General features: G+C 41.5%; 1 protein-coding gene across 3 annotated transcripts in view; it reads left to right on the forward strand.

The window, feature by feature from the left end:
* Positions 1-17,155, forward strand: part of MSL3 (MSL complex subunit 3) — a 227,807-nt gene that overhangs the window by 114,783 nt on the left and 95,869 nt on the right. Inside the window, exon 15 of one of the 3 annotated variants that reach the window (XR_014258916.1) lies at positions 11,265-11,388. The exons of the other annotated variants lie outside the window; for them this stretch is intronic. The gene's annotated coding sequence lies outside the window, so the exon portion shown is untranslated. The remainder of the gene's footprint in view (positions 1-11,264; positions 11,389-17,155) is intronic. 3 annotated transcript variants of the gene reach the window in all.

Below are 17,155 nucleotides of genomic sequence, written 5' to 3' on the forward strand. Positions count from 1 at the left end.
AGATTACTTATAATACCTGACACAATGTAAATGGTATGTAAATAGTTGTAAATGCAGTGTAAAGGCTATGTAAATAGTTGCCGGTGTGCAGCAAATTCAAGTTTTGCTTTTTGGAACTTTCTGGAATTTTTTGTGTGTGTGGATATTTTACATCTGTGATTGGTTGAATCTGTGGATGCAAAAACCACAGATATCAATGGCCAACCGTATTGCCTTTCACACTACAGTGACAGAGCTGAGTAGGTGTGGCAGAGACCATAGGGCCCACAAAGCCTAAACTATTTACTATCTGGCCCTTTACAGGAAAAGTTTGCTGACCCCTGGGCTAGAGAACCTCACTTAACTTCTCTGGGCATTGATCGTGTCATTTGTAAAATGAGTCGAATGGACTCAGTGGTGTCCAAGAGCCTTTTCAGAACTCATGTCTGAATTCCTTGGAATTTAAGACACTATGTCCATAAAGAAAGCTCAGAGTGATACAGACTTAAGGTTACACTCATTGTCTTCTTAGAAAACATGTGATTTCAAGAAGTAAAGTTCTCATTAAATAGACATAAAGATTTTACCACACATCTCTTGAAGACATGCAGAGCATTGCAGGTTGAGTTCATTTCTATGGTTTGGTGTTTAGTGCTTGGAGAAGAGACTTATTATGCTGCTTACTACCATCTCACTGCTTTCCCCAACAGCTTTACTAAAGTAAAGTGTCACTTTACTTTGTAAAGTGACTCTGATAAGTGGGTTCGCTTACAGTCTGTAGTGCGCTAAGTGTAGGTCTGGCATATTGAGTTAAGAGGTGAAAAATAATGTTAAATGTGACATTAAGATCCCAGTTGAATTTCCTTGACTTACTGTGAGGTCATTTATGGGCCAGATAAGGAAATTATTCATTGCTACATATGGCAGGAGAAAAATTCTAAGTTAGAATCAATTACATTATCTTGATTGGTTTTCTTGTTTTGGTTTACATTATAAATGCTTAAATAAATAAAAGCCTCATGGATACCTTTCAAAGACTATTAGATCTGTCAAAATTTTGTTCAGGTCATAAAGTTTGCATTGGGTATTTTTTTTCCATACTTGCCTTCCTTTTCCTTAACTACTCCTAATACTAATGGCTGCACCCTATATCCCAGGCCACAGAATATGAACATCAGTGTCAAATCATATAGTCAAGGGTTCCTAACAAACTGAGCAAAAAGTAGAATACATTGATTTTGAAGTGAGGGTAAGCAATAAGTTGCAATTCAGGGACTCTGTCCCTCATTCATTAAACATTTATTGAGCGTCTACTATGTGGCAGTTCTGTGCCAGGAGCTGGAATATCTATTTTATATTATCTTTTATAGATTGCAAATCTATAGCTATTTAGAGATTTCACACCATGATCCCACTTGATTTTCATCCCAAATTTGGGAGGGAATCAGAACAAGAATTCTGTCCACTGCTAAGGTTTCTGTGGGACCGCTCTGAAGGAATACCGAAATGATGGAGTAAAGAGGTGAGCCTAAGCTGGTACTCCTGGAGAAGTTCCATCTTCCCTCAGGCAACTTTCTTTATATGGGATCTTGGTGTGATCTGGGGAAGGCCAAGCACCTTGTTGACCTGAGGATGGGGAACAGAAAAAGGGTAGCGACCTTTCTCTGGGGCAGGGTGCCCTCTGCATAAAAGAGGACTGATTCCTAATTCACACCCTACTCTGTTTCCCAGATCCAAGCAGGAGGCTGGGTTCTCAGCTCACAGTGAGAGGGACCCTCTGAGTCTACATAATACCCAGATCACTTTGGTCCTTGCCTAACACCCCGCTCCTGACCAAACTCAAAGAGCTTCTTCTCCTTTGGGTGTGAAGTGGTAGGATTGGGGTCTATGAAATATGAAACTACTTTGCAAATCATCCTTCACTGTTTGATGGTGACCTGACAGTAATAGAAATAGCATCTTGGACCTGCCAAAAGGTAACTCTTTCCTTTGGATAAGAAATTGTCTCTCTAACATCCTGATCTGTGAAATAGGGAGTTGGACTAGATTATCTTTGAGGTGTTTCCCAATTCTTACTTGCCACAATTTTTGGACTTAGGTTTGATTCCCAAATTAACTCAGTTTATACAGGGCTCACAATCCAGAGATATCACTGTAGCAGATGCTGTCACGGCAGTGCCTATTCCTATCTCCTTGGCACTCACCGTCTCTGCTGGCTTTGCTGCAAGCACCTGTCACTCTCTGCCAGAGGCTTTCATCTGGCTGCCGAGACACACTTGGCTGGAAATGCAGGGGAGTTAAAATCCCCAGGAGCGATCCTCGACTAATGCCAGATGTGAGCTGAGGAAAGATATTGCAGCATTGTTGTCTCTTGGGGGAGACATCTCTGAAGAGGGTTCTCAGTTATCCACAGCAGTAACTTGTCGGTTAATGCACACTGTTTTGGATTCCTTCCCTCCCTCTTTTATGTCACCTCCCAAATAAACCACTTACACTCAGATTCTTATCTTAAGGTCTGCTTCCAGGGGAACCCAACCTAGTACCAGTCCCAAACAAGTTCTACTGTGATTCATCATGTTAATTCACAGTGGTCAGTTTCTTGAGGAATGTATTTTATTTGCCATGACTAGGGTTGCCAGATCAAGCAAATAAAAATACAGGACTCCAGTTACATCTGAATTTCAGATAATATCAAATAATTGTTTAGTCTGAGTATGTCCCATCCCAAATATTGCCTGGGATATATTTATACTAAAAAATTCATTGTTTATTGGAAATTCAAATATATTGGGAGTCCTCTATTTTATCTGTCATCCTTAATCCCAACTTTCATTGGGAGAATTGGGCATTACAACTAGACAGAATTCCAGAGCTGAGGAGAAGGTGGAAGGTGACTGAGACTGGCTTGCAAGATGCAAAATGTGGAAGGAGTGAGGCAGACCTACATAGCAATGCCCAGGGATAAAGCCAGATCAGGAGCCAAATAGCAGATGGGTGTGGGGTGGTGGATAAGGGATTATCGACTCGAAGGGCTCAGGCAGGGAGACAAAACTGCAGCCAGCAGTCTCAAACGTTGCGGGGAGGGGATGCTGAAGTCACTGCATTTGCCCAGACATTATTCATTTCTCTAGCCCTACTGCCTAACACAATGCCTGGGTCACTCTTGGTACTCAGTAGACATTGAATGAATGATAGGGAAGGAAGATGGATGGAAATAGCAAATTCTGCCATTGTGAGTTTTATAGAGAATGGTGCCCACTGAAAAATGCACAGAGCCTTTTTGAGCAATGACTTGCATCTGATTATAGATGCATAGAAAACATGAATTGCTATGTGAATTCTAAGTAATGAGCTTTTGTAATCCTTTCCTCATTTTTCATTGCAGGTACAATTCAACTTAAATCTTTCATGGCTAGACAGGTTTTTGAATGCCACTTGTATGTTCAAAGCTAATTTACTTAATAGCCGACTTATCTGAACCTTGAACAATATTACTGGGAGCATTTAGATTGAGAGAAAGAGTTTGGGAGGAAAATTTCCCCTTCAATTTCAAAAGGCTGTAATCAATTTATGTTTTTAATGACATTTCCTTTTCTTTCTGCAGGAAGGATAAAATCTCATTCTGTGTCAGTTATTTCTAACTATAAGTTCAAGGTTGAAAAAGACTGGTCTTATTCTCAGCAAGCTGTGTGATATTTTCCTTATTCTTTTACAGAGAAAACAAAGGAAAATAGAAAAATAAATGACAGTGTATAGATAACAGAGAAGTAGTGCCGACATTTCCTCAATTTTCATTAAAGTCAGCTTTTATTGTTACTAGAGAAAAACATTTTTACAAAACACCAAGTAGGCTGCTCTCCAAAGGGTGATTTTAACTTAAAATAACTTATTCTGTGGATGATGTATTTTTATTTTATTTTATTTTTTTAAAAACAGATCCACCTTTGTTTCCTTTTCTTTTCTTTCTTCCTTCCTTTCTTCCCTCCTTCCGTCCTTCCTTCCTTTCTTTCTTTCTTTCTTTCTTTCTTTCTCTCTCTCTCTCTTTCTTTCTTTCTGCGTTGGGTCTTCGTTGCTGTGCGCAGGCTTTCTCTAGTTGCAGTGAGCGGGGGCTACTCTTCGTTGTGGTGCGTGGGCTTCTCATTGCGGTGGCTTCTCTTGTTGCGGAGCACGGGCTCTAGAGGCGCGGGCTTCAGTAGTTGTGGCACGCGGGCTCAGTAGTTGTGGCTCATGGGCTCTAGAGCACAGGCTCAGTAGTTGTGGAGCACGTGCTTAGTTGCTCCGCAGCATGTGGGATCTTCCCAGACCAGGGCTCGAACCCATGTCCCCTGTACTGGCAGGCGGATTCTTAACCACTGTGCCACCAGGGAAGCCCCATGATGTATTTTTAGAGTTAACATGTTCATTTCATGTTAACACCATGTCAGCCACATGAGAAGGGCAGAAATTTGTATAAAGAGGAGTACTAAAAATGAACCTAGGAATTCAAAATAATATATATTTTAATGTAAATTTAAAGATGTACTTGTTCTTAGCATTCTATCAAAAATAAAAGTTTCCCCAGATGCTGTAGAGCCAATGATATTACTTTGAGATTTATTGTACCAACTCTGTGTGATATTGTCATGGAAATTTGTTTAAAAAAAAAAAAGTAAAAGGAGGTCTCCTGCTTCTAAGAGTAGCAGGGTTATTCAGACCAATTCTCTAGATAAAATACTTTTTTAAAAGCTTAAAATTACTGAAGAGCTGACAAAAGTACAAAAGTGAAGGAAGAGGTAAAATAACAAGTGTTGGTGAGGATGTGGAGAATTGGAACCCTTGTGCACTGTTGGGGGGAAAGAAAAATGGTGTAGCTGCTGTATGAGATAGTTTGGTAGTTCCTCAAAAAGTTAAACATAGAAATACCATGTGATCCAGCAATTCTATTCCTAGGTATATATTCAAAAGAATTGAAAGCAGAGACTCAAACAGATTCTTACACACCAGTATTCATAACAGCATTAGTCACAATACCCAAAAGATGGAAACAACCCAGGGGTCCATCAGCAGATGAATGGGTAAACAAAATGTGGTCTATCCATACAGTGGGATATATTCATCCATAAAAAGGAATGAAATTCTTATGCATGTTACAACATGGATGAACTTTGAAAACATTATGTTAAGTGAAATAAGCCAAAGACAAAAGAACGAATACTGTATGGTTTCACTTATATGAGGTACCTAGAATAGGCAAATTCATAGAGACAGAAAGTAGAATGGTGGTTACTAGGGGCTGGGGGAGGGGGTGATGGAGAGTTATTGTTGAATGGGTACAGAGTTTCTTTGGGGGATGATGAAAAAGTTCTAGAAATGGATAGTAGTGCTGGTTGCACATTGTGAATGTACTAATGTCACTGAATTGTAAACTTAAAAATGGTTTAAATGGTAAGTTTTATGTTATGTATATTTTACCACAATAAAAGAAAAAAAAATGAAGGAAAAAATGAGAAAACTGGCAGGTAAATGAGCACAGAAGCTGCTTTTGACCGGAGGGCATGTGCCATTTCTCAGAAAATTAGGACCTTTTCTTTACAGCCTCCAACTGCAAGAGAGACAGAAATCAAAGCCCAGTGTCATTTTGTTGAGTTTTTAATATCCATCTTCATTAATTTTATCCTGAATGTGTTCATGACGCTTTCTGAATCAGAGACAGACTGTCATTAGTGTTATTTACCTAATAATCACTGCATTGGTCCCCTTGCCCCAGACCTTACCCCTGGGGCATCACATGAAAGCCAGATGGAAAAGTCTCTTATGTGAGGGGCCAGATAATCCATAGGTGAGGAATGAGGAAAAATGGATTTTCTTTGCTTGTAAACAAGAGAAAGAGGCAGCTCCCTCCCCCTCTTCTCTCAAAAAGAGGGAATAAAACTTTGGCTCCTTGGAGACAGGATGAAAGGATCCTAGGTTCTTTTTTTTTTTTTTTTTTTTTATAAATTTATTTATTTATTTTTGGCTGTGTTGGGTCTTCGTTTCTGTGCGAGGGCTTTCTCCAATTGCGGAGAGCGGGGGCCACCTCCAGTTGCGGAGAGCGGGGGCCACTCTTCATCGCGGTGCGCGGGCCTCTCACTATCGCGGCCTCTCTTGTTGCGGCGCACAAGCTCCAGACGCGCAGGCTCAGTAGCTGTGGCTCACGGGCTTAGTTGCTCCGTGGCATGTGGGATCTTCCCAGACCAGGGCTCGAACCCGTGTCCCCTGCATTGGCAGGCAGATTCTCAACCACCGTGCCACCAGGGAAGCCCGGATCCTAGGTTCTTACCCTAACCTTTTGGAATGTAGTGAAATCTTTTCAGGGACCACATAAGCCTTAATGTCTCTGGCTCTCCAAGGCCCTGAGCCTCATTTTCCCTTGAAATGTAAACACATACCCCCAGAGTTAAGTCCATCTGTCTGGAGTTCTCTCAGTATGTACCTAGTTCTAAATTACCTTCCCAAGGGTTGCTCTTAGCTCAGGATCCCAAGTTTTCAGCAAAATTTATTCAGAAACACAAAAATATTTTCTCTACATCATACACTGTTGAAGACCACATTTAAAAAATTTTGATAAAGTTCAGTTTATCAATTCTTTGTATAATACTACTTAAGAATGCTTTTCCCATAAGGTCAGGAACAGGCAAGGATTTCCACTCTCACCACTTCTATTCAACATTATACTGGAGGTTCTAACCAGTACATTAAAGCAAGGCGGGGGTGGGCAGTGTGGGGAGAAGGATTCGAAAGGGAAGAAGTAAAACTGATTTCATTTGCAGGTCACATGATCAGCTATGTAGAAAATCCTAAAGTGTCTACAAAAAGCATACTAGAATGATCAGTGAGTTTAGCAAATTGAACACAAGTCCCTGCAACGGAAGGCAGAGTGTGATAGCTGCTTTTACAGAGGCACCATGTCCTTTAGAAGTACCCAGGTGGGGAGATTAATTCTCCTGGAGAAAGTGGAAGGCATCATAGGAGATGGGCTATGAATCCGGTGTTTGGGGAAGGATTGATTTTGGTCAGGAAGAAGGGAATTGGTGGTCTAATGGGAGGGAAGAGAAAAAAACCAAATGTCTGGAGGTGGAAAATCACAGGGAGCTCATTGCATTCTTTAATATAATTGACATGGAAAGTATGAGAAAGAGCAGAAGGGAGGCAGGGCCAGAAAGCAAGGTTGGAAAGAGATGGCAGAGGCCTTGAATGTCAGACCCAGAATTAAGGACTTTATCTGAGCAACTCTAAATAATTCTCAACACCTTCCTTTAGACGAGTATAAAATTATTTTCTCAGCTCTAAAATAGTATTCTTGGGCTTCCCTGGTGGCGCATTCGTTAAGAATCCACCTGCCAACGCAGGGGACACGGCTTCGAGCCCTGGTCCGGGAAGATCCCACATGCCACGGAGCAACTAAGCCCGTGTGCCACAACTACTGAGCCTGCGCTGTAGAGCCCATGAGCCACAACTACTGAGCGTGCACTCTAGAGCCCGCAAGCCACAGCTACCAAGCCCACGTGCCACAACTACTGAGCCTGTGCTTTAGAGCCCACGTGCCACAACTACTGAAGCCCGTGCGCCTAGAGCCCGAGCTCTGCAACAAGAGAAGCCACCACGATGAGAAGCCCACACACCACAACGAAGAGTAGCCCCCGCTCGCCGCAACTAGAGAAAACCCACGCACAGCAACAAGGACCCAGTGCAACAAAAAATAAATAAATTGAATAAATAAATAAATAAATAATTTAAAAAAATAAAATAGTAGTCTTCTTTTTCTATTGGCTAGTCAAAAAAGATGATTATGTTCATAAGTAATTTTAAAGTCACTCAAAGTGTACCTTTAGTTTTTTAAACTAAGCAAAATAGTCCAATTTTATGTAAAAACATAAAATGAAAATATGAAATGAAATCTTTCAAATCTGCTGCTCTTGGATATTTATCATCTCTCTCTCTCATCCTCGAATATAAGGTCTTTGAGGGTAGCAACATGTGATGTAAGTCTTTCATATTTGCCATTGCACAGGCCACTCGGTAGGCGTTTAATAAATCCTTGGTATCCAGCTGTAATGTAAAAGTGCAGCAATTCAGTGAGTGTTTCCAAGTTAAAAAAAAGGAAAGAAGAATCCACAGCACCCAGCCAAGGAATAAATGTGGGAAATAGGCTAGACATAAAGAGATTTTATTTCTTGAAGCCCCTGCTTCTGGGACCCAGCGCTCAAGTGGAGGGTCTTTCCCCTCTCCAGGCCACGTTGAGCACCCTGGACAGTTCCCAAGGCACACAGCTTCCTCCTCCTACAATCCAGTCCATAGAGGGGGACGTGGTTTACACATCTCAGAACACCATCCTGCGCTTTATTAAAAACTCTTTCTTATCCCAAAGGAAATGGGATGCAGCACCTTTCTTTCCCTGCCCACTCAATACCCTTTCCCATAGGAACCTTGAAGCACAAACCTCAACCCTTCAGAGACTGACCCCTCCATAGTAACTTCCACAATAAGCCCTGGAGTGGACAGACAGCCATACTGACACACTGTACCACGTGAGGAACTCACTTTCCTCTTGATCACACCCGTTCCTACTCAGAAAGGAAATTCTGAGGCTCTGAAGGCTGTTCCTTCTCCCAAGACAACTTCCCTTTTGCAGGGTTTCTTCTAGGCATGCCAGTCTTCTTTTTTTTTATAAATTTATTTATTCATTTATTTATTTCTGGCTGCGTTGGGTCTTTGTTGCTGCGCGCGGGCTTTCTCTAGTTGCGGTGAGCGGGGACTACTCTTCGTTGCGGTGTGCGGGCTTCTCATTGCTGTGGCTTCTCTTGTTGTGGAGCATGGGCTCTAGGCGTGTGGGCTTCAGTAGTTGTGGCACGTGGGCTCAGTAGTTGTGGCTCACGGGCTCCAGAGCACTGGCTCAGTAGTTGTGGCGCATGGGCTTAGTTGCTCTGCAGCATGTGGGATCTTCCCGGACCAGGGCTCGAACCCATGTCCCCTGCACTGGCAGGCAGATTCTTAACTACTGCACCACCAGGGAAGTCCTTTGCCAGTCTTCTTTTTTATTATTATTATTTATTTATTTTTGCCAGTCTTCTTAATGAGAAGATGTCCACCACCACCTGTGGACTGGCTGATCTGTATTTTTTGTTTTGAAACCATGCGCCTAATTTTCTCAGTGTTGAATTTAAATAGATTGCTATTATTGTATTTACAGGCATGCCTCATTTTATTGCACTTCGCAGGTATTGCATTTTTTACAAACCGAAGATTTAGAGCAACCCTGTGTTGTCAGATGATGGTTAGCATTTTTTTAATCAATGAGCTATTTTTAATTAAGGCATGCACGTTGTTTTTTTTAGACATAATGCTATTGCACACTTAATAGACTACAGTATAGTGTAAGCATCACTCTTATATGTACTAGGAAACCAAAAAATTCATGACTTGCTTTATTGTGATATTTGCTTTATTTCCGTGGTCTGGAACCAAACCCACAATATCTCCGAGGTCTACCTGTGTGTGTGTGTGTGTGTGTGTGTTTGTGTGTGTGTGTGTACATACAGATTGATTGATTGATTATAAGGAATCGGCTCACATGATTATGGAGGCTGAGAAGTCCCATGACCTGCCATCTGCAAGCTGGGGACCCAGGAGAGCCAGTGGTGCAGTTCCAGTCCAAGGGCAGGAGAAGACCCACGTCCCAGTTCGGAAACAGTCAGGTGGAGAGTGAATTCTTCCTTGAATGAGGCCCACCCACACTGGGGAAGGCGATCTGCTTTATTCAGTCTACGGGTTGAGATGTTAATCTCATCTAGAAGCACCCTCACACATACACCCAAAATAATGTTTAACCAAATATCTGGGCATCCCTTGGCCCAGTCAAGTTGACACATACACTTAACCATCACAAGTAGTGAGCAGTTTGCAAATGTAAATGTGGAGTTTGTATTCCCCACTTTATTTATTTATTTTGGCCATGCATGGCTTGTGGGATCTTAGTTCCCCGACAGGGGTTGAACCCGGGCCCCAGCAGTGAAAGCTCTGAGTCCTAACCATTGGACCTATATTCCCCACTTTGAATGTGTCTCCATTAAGACAAATCGAATTGGCCACCTGCATATGAGTCCTAGGGTTCACCCACAGCCTTGACTATTTACCTACCACCTGTCTTTGGCATGAGCCTATCTCAAATGTAAATAACATTCCTCCTGTTTTGAAAAACTTCACTAAAGAATTGGGTGTAGAGCAGTGGTTTCAACCCGGGTGATTCTACCTCCCAGTGGATATTTGGCAATGTCTGGAGACATTTTTGGTTGTCACAACTGGAGGTGCTACTGGCATCTAGTGGGTAGAGGCCAGAAATCCTGCTAAACATCCCCCAGTGTACAGGGCAGCCCCGCAACAAAGAAGTATCCAGCCGAAAATGTCAATAATGTTGAGGTTGAGAAATCCTGGTCTAGAGAAAAGGAGACATTCCATAGCACTCAACACAGTGTGCCCCAGATGTCCCCGTCTGTGTCATGGGAAGCCAGTGCTTTCTGAAAGCTTTCTGAATCAGCATCTTCCCACTGAGTTTAAATTACTAGGTAGGATCTAGCATTAACACTGGCAACTTCGAATGGCTTTAAGGCAGGCATGTTAAATCTCAAATTTGGACGAAACGCAGCAAGCCATGAGAGAAGTTCACAGCACTTTGAAACCTAGGAGAGCTGTGAGAATTGCATGCAGGTGTGGCTTCATTCCAGCTCATAGTGCCAAATAGCCCATAGTGAGTTCTCAGATGGGGAGGAGCAAATATTCATTTTCATCAGAGGCAAATGCTGAAATTGCAGTTATGGGCCTCTTTAGAAGGTGCCGCTTTATTCCAATGTAACATTGCTTCGATTCTAACTGCACAGGGTTGTCCTGATTCATAGGGGTCAGTGGCAGAGCTCTGATCGTAAATCTTGTTTCTTGCATCGTCGATTTATGTGCTCCCTGCCAAACCTGATTGCTTTTTTTCTGAAGGGAGTAACCTGTGAATCTTTGGTCATGGTCAGGAAAAAAGTCCCTGTTAATAATTTACAAAAGACAGAGCTAGTCCTCTTTTGCATCCTCAAATCTCTCAAAGCACGTGATTGTCTCAGCATATCTGGTTTCCAAGTAGCTGAGTGATGAGATACGATTGGCCTCGCAGCATCGATTCCTCCTCTCCTTCCCCCTCACTCTTCTTGTCTAGCAGTTGTTTGTTATGATACAAACATTCTTCTTATAAAGGACTCAAAAACCGAGTTCTTTCTTTCCATCTTTAGGCAGAGGTGGGCTGGTTTGGCTTGCTACCATGGATGAGGATCTTGAAGGAGAAACTTGGCCGAACTTCTGCATTCCCTGGGGCTTCGGCAAGGCAGTAGAGGATGAAGGAGCAGCCATATGGCAGTGAGTAATAGTCCTCAAGTGCAAATATCAAGGGGCTTATCACTGCTTTTGGAGAGTAGCTCATGTTTTTCGGTAGGGTGAATATTTTGCACAAGAGTTGAAAGCCATGTGTCAGAACTATACAAGAATGATGCCTTTGATAGAAAAGTGATGAGATGCTTCTGAGTTTTTGTCCTGGTAATTCTAATATTTCAAAAGAATATTGCAGGTGAGGTGGGAATATCCTGTAAAAGAAAAGTACAAAACTATATACTACTCTGGTTGTTTCCTTAAGACTGAATGTCCAGAGGCATTTTGGGGAAAAGAGAAACTGGTATCAGCTGCTCGTCCTTATATATGGTATTATAATAGGCTATAATTCAGTAAACTTTTGATTGCACTTTTTGCAAGGGAAATTGGATTGTGCTGTGTTTATTTTCTTTTAAAAAGGTATCTTCTCAGAGACAAATGTATCTGTCTGGATGAAAAGTTTTGATTTTTAAACAGAAAATGCTATGTTGGCTATGCAAATTGGTGTGTGTTTAATCGCTTCTTTGTGTTCAGTGGTCTTGATAAATAAGTTTTTCTCTTTTGAGAAAAACCACAGTTTTACAGCAAGTTCAGATCATTGCTGAGTGGCTTATGGTTTATGTAAATATGGAATTCTTTCTCGAGGTTGTCAAAGTTTCAAGTCTGAGAAACTTGTCAGTAATGAATACATTTTGGAGTGCTGATTGGAAAGTTTCCAGTCATTCTGCTATTTAATGCTTCCTCATTAATCACTGGCACTGTGTATTTTAAGCCACTTACGAATTTGTTTAAATGATATTCTTTCAGTAGACTCTATGATTATTGAGTGTTTAAGCATTGCAATAGGAACATTGTGTGGAGGCCCAAGTATAAAGGAACTGCCACAGGTTAAAGAAGCTCTCCAAATGGATAAAATTCATTACCCTTGACTTACTGCTTGGGACTTTGAGCCAAATAATTTTTAGAGGTGCCATAATTTTCCACGACAGTAATCACTTGGTGGCACTCTTTGTTTTAAAACAGTGCCAGTGTTTTAAAACTCTTTGTTTAACTCATTTGCATGAGTGCCAATGAAACCTCTTTCTGTTATGTAGTTCACTGTAAGGAAAATTTAGAAATTGATGTTGTCCTTATGTGGAACTAAAACACACAAAACGGTCGACATTTTGGGACTAGCAGTGCTGATCCCTCAAAACTACGGTTTGCTTGTGACATAATTTCATTGGATAACTTTCCTTCTAGTGCACACATTTTCCTGCTGATTTCATACTTGAAGGATGAAATGATTGAATATTTGGGCTAAGGAAAGGGACTCCTTAAGACGTAGGAGCCTGAGACTTGTGTCTCTTTCTTGCCTGGTCAATAACATAAAAAGAAATAGATTCATCTTCCAAGCGTATTGTTTATGAGCTTGGGAGAAAGTAGGTAATAAAAGAGAGAAGAATATTTTAAATCAAAATACTAAAGCCAAACTACTGAATTCCAATTTGATGTTTGTTGGCCATAGTTTTAACTCCATGCATCCAGTGAAAAGTCTAGTATGTCTTGTTTTATTAGAATTAATGCTAGGTATATCTCTAAAGACTGAAGTTCTATGTTATCCCTGGATGTGCTTAGTCATTAGATGATTCAGGCTAGTACATTATTAATTTTATTATATATATATAATTCTATTTTATTTTGATGACTCAACATAAAAAGCAGCCATTATTATAACTTCAGCTCATGTCTCCCGTGGAGGATGCCCTCAAGTATAGATGTATGTAAATGTGGTTCAAGATTCAGTGAATGGGGATAATTTTCGTAGTGCAACAAGTGATGCTCAGTTGAGTCCCACGTCTGCTGCTGGCTTCACAGGAATAAGATCTAAAATCCTGAGTCTGTCCTCCATTCAAGCAGTGCAGTGTTCCCAGACTAGGGGGTCCCTGCACCCCTCATCCATGTGCCTCATTGCTGATCTGAAGGAGTTATCATAAGACTGATGTGAGGCGGAGAATGGTTCACTTTCCTGAAGTTTTATATCCCTTCAAAATTAAAGTGACTTGAGATTGTTTTTATTGTTGATTAGAGAGCAACTGGTTCCTTTGCCTAGGAGAGCAGCCACAGAGGATGCTTAGGACTGGGGTTTCTGGAACCAGCCTGACCTGCGTGTGTACCCTGGTGCCTTCTCTTATTGGCTGTATGACTTTGGGCAAGTTTGTCAGTTTCATTAAACCTCAGTCCCCACATCTGTAAAGAGAGGATAATATCTACCTCGTGTGGTTGGAGGGGTAAGTGAGTTACTATAGGGACAGCCCCTAGCACAGTGCCTGGCTCATCCAATTGTCTAATTACCAATGGTGATTCTTATTGTTAGTACTAGTAGCAGTGATAGTGGAGCCTTTCAAAAGCAACCTTGTTTGCAAGTCTTTAAGTTTGAGTGAAAGTTATAGATTATGTTGCTATATCAATCTTTTAATAGGAAGAGTGATTCATTTAGGACTTGGGAAAAGGAGTGAGTACAGGAGGGTAGGAGGGAGTTTAGTACTTCTATGCAATTTCTTTGGTTTTTAAGCACAAAGCTTGGTAGAAAGTATAATGAAAACATTAGTGAATTTGAAACAGGAGTGAAAAAATGGGATAAGTTTATTTCAGTTCAACAAATACTTATTGAGGATCTACCAATGTGCTAAGTGCTGGGGTACAAAGATAAAAGTCAAGGCTATAATGAGAAACCACAACACACCCAACAGAATGGCAAAAATGAAAAATGCTGGCAATGCCAAGTGCTAGGAAGGATGTGGAACAACTGAAAGTCTCATACATTGCCAGTAAGATATAGCAGCAGAACAGTATCACTTTAGGAGACCATTTGTTGGTTTCTCATAAAGCTGAATATACAGTTGCTGTAAAACCCATATGATCCCACTCCTGGGTATTTACCCTAGAGAAATGAAAACTCGTGTTCACAGAAAAACCTTTCACAAATGTTTATAGCAGCTGTATTTGAAATTGCCCCAAACTGGAAGCACCCCATATATCCTTCAGTGGATGAATGGATAAACAAACTGCCTTAAATCCTCACAATGAAATACTACTCAGCAATAAAAAGGAACAAACTATTGATATACGTAACAATTTGGATGAATGTCAGACACATTACGCTGAGTGAAAGAAGCCAGTTTCAAAAGGTTACATACTGTATGGTTCTATTTGTATGACAGTCTCAAAAAGACAAAAGTACAGTGACAGAGAACAGATCAGTGGGTTCCAGGGGTTAGAGGTGGAAGGAGTGTGTGATAGTGCCTTGTGTGACAGAACTATTCTGTATCTTAATTGTGGTCATGGTTGCAGGAATCTATACATGTGATAACATTTATAGAACTATATGTCCAAAAAAGGTCAATTTTAGTATGTGATAATTTAAAACATAAAAAATGAGAAAACAAAGTTCTTGCCCTTGAGGAGTTCACAGGTACAATGAGGGACAAACACAAACACAAATAATTATAGTACAGTGGGGTGAATGTAGTGACTGTAACATGCTGAGAGCAGTTACCAACAATCTCGACGTGCCGTACTGGGTCACAAGTGTACCTAGATGGCACTGCACAAGGACTGTGATGCCTGAGACCCAGGCCATGCGCAGCCTTATGCATTTACCCTCAGCCATTTTCTGTGTGTACCAAGATGTGAAAAAGTTTGGGAAGGCCTGGCTTAGGATATTACGAGGGCACAGGGGAAGAACACTTTGTCTGGTTGCTTGGGAGGAGATGGGTACCGGAGAGGCTTCATAGGGGAGATAATACCTGCAGTGGGAATTGAAGGATAAGAGGGAGATAGCTAGGCAAAAGAGAGCTTCTCCAGGGGAGTGGGAGGGCATTCCAAGCGAGCCATTCCTTGCGTGAAAAAGGCACAGAGGAGAGAAAGAGTGGGGTGTGAGTTGGGAACTCTAGGGTATTCAAAATTATAGGAATACAGAGTGAACAGATTTATAGATAGACTTGTATAATAAAGGAACATTTTGTTTTATGATAGTAGATTTTGAGCATATTTAGAGGCGGATGGGGATGAGGCAGCAGAGAGGGCGATTTGATAAAAGAGGAAAGAAGCTGGAGGGATGAGATAATGGGAAGAGGTATAGGGTTCCATCTTAACTGTCAAGTGTTGGAGAACCCTCTTGTAACATGTGGAGCATTACTGAAAGACTCTGCCTTCTGGGAGGATCTTTTCATTCATTCATTTTCATGCATTCATTCATCATCAGTTCATTCCACAAATCTTTACTGAGCATTCACCTGCATGCTAGGCACTATTTTAGGTCCTGGGATTCCAATAGTGAACAAAACAAAGTCCCAGCTTTTATGCAGTTGATATTTTAGAGGCTAAATGAGCTCAGCTTTGGACAATTTTGAGTGTAAAGGGCCTCTCAGGTAATAATACCTAGTAGGCAGGAGCTGTAAAGAGCAGTCTGGGCTGAAAATACAAATTGGGACTCACTGGCACAAAGATAGAAATTAGAGCCTGAGAAATTGATTAAATAATCAGTTTTTATACCTTAATAAAGCTGGAAAAAAATCTAATTTTTTCACCAAAATTCTCAATGATTTGCCATCAGGACCTGTCCTTATGTGAGAGAAAGGAGAGATGCATATAGCTGATGCTATAACCCAAGGGTACTCATCCATCCATATTCCTTTTTTATGACATCCTGGTAAAGGGTTCTCTAATCTTTCTAGAAGATAATTAAGTCTTAAAATTAACAAATATCTTGGATGTGCAGAGCATTATACTAAGATCTGGGCAGGGTAGAGAGGAGGTAAAAAAAGGAGTAGACCTAGTATCAGTTCGGAAAACACTTAGAGTCTACAAGGAGAGAGAGCCTCTGGACCCTTTGTAAATATTTGTGGTACTTGAAAACAGCCATAAGCAGACAAGTAGAAATTCTCGGTTGCTAAGGGGACTGAATCTTCCAGTATATATGCACAGGAAGAGTTGTAAAGTAATCGAGGATACTTCCAAACGCAGTATGTTCTGAACTCAATTATTGATGACCTGAATCCACAACAGCTTGGAATACCATAGCCAAGTTCTTGGGTTTGACTTTGGATAATGTAAATGGACACATGGTGTTTTGAAGAGGTTTTTTTTTTTGGCTGCGTTGGGTCTTCGGTGCTGCGCATGGGCTTTCGCTAGTTGTGGCGAGCGGGGGCTACTCTTAGTTGAGGAGCACGGGCTCTAGGTGCGCGGGCTTCAGTATTTGCGGTGCGCGGGCTCAGTAGTTGTGGCTCGCGGGCTTAGTTGCTCTGCGTCATGTGGGATCTTCCCGGACTAAGGATTGAACCCGTGTCTCCTGCATTGGCAGGTGGATTCTTAACCACTTGCGCCACCAGGGAAGTCCGAAGAGATTTTTTAATGAAACAGTTTTGACCCAGCTGTGTTGTTAGAGCTCTTGTGACTCAGGTAGTTATTGATGCCACTGCATTGACATGGCCCAAGACCAAATCATTAAAATTCCAGCTGCTCTGATAACCAGGAAATAAACCAATGGATGTCCTTTCTCCATCCTAGGGCCTCATCTCCCCTGTGGTGGACTTGGGAGAAGGTGGGGGTTAGAAGTGAGGAGGTAAAGAGTAGGTTCAGGCACCCTCTGGCAGGCAAACCACCCATAACGAGGAGTCACATGCTAACCATTGTCCTCAGCTCATAAAGACCATTCTCAACTGAGTGACCACTCATTCTTGGAGCTAACATAGACATCTTGAATGGTCTATACCTC

Source organism: Balaenoptera physalus, assembly GCF_965194825.1.
Source record: "Balaenoptera physalus genome assembly, chromosome: X".
Taxonomy (NCBI): Eukaryota; Metazoa; Chordata; class Mammalia; order Artiodactyla; family Balaenopteridae; genus Balaenoptera; species Balaenoptera physalus.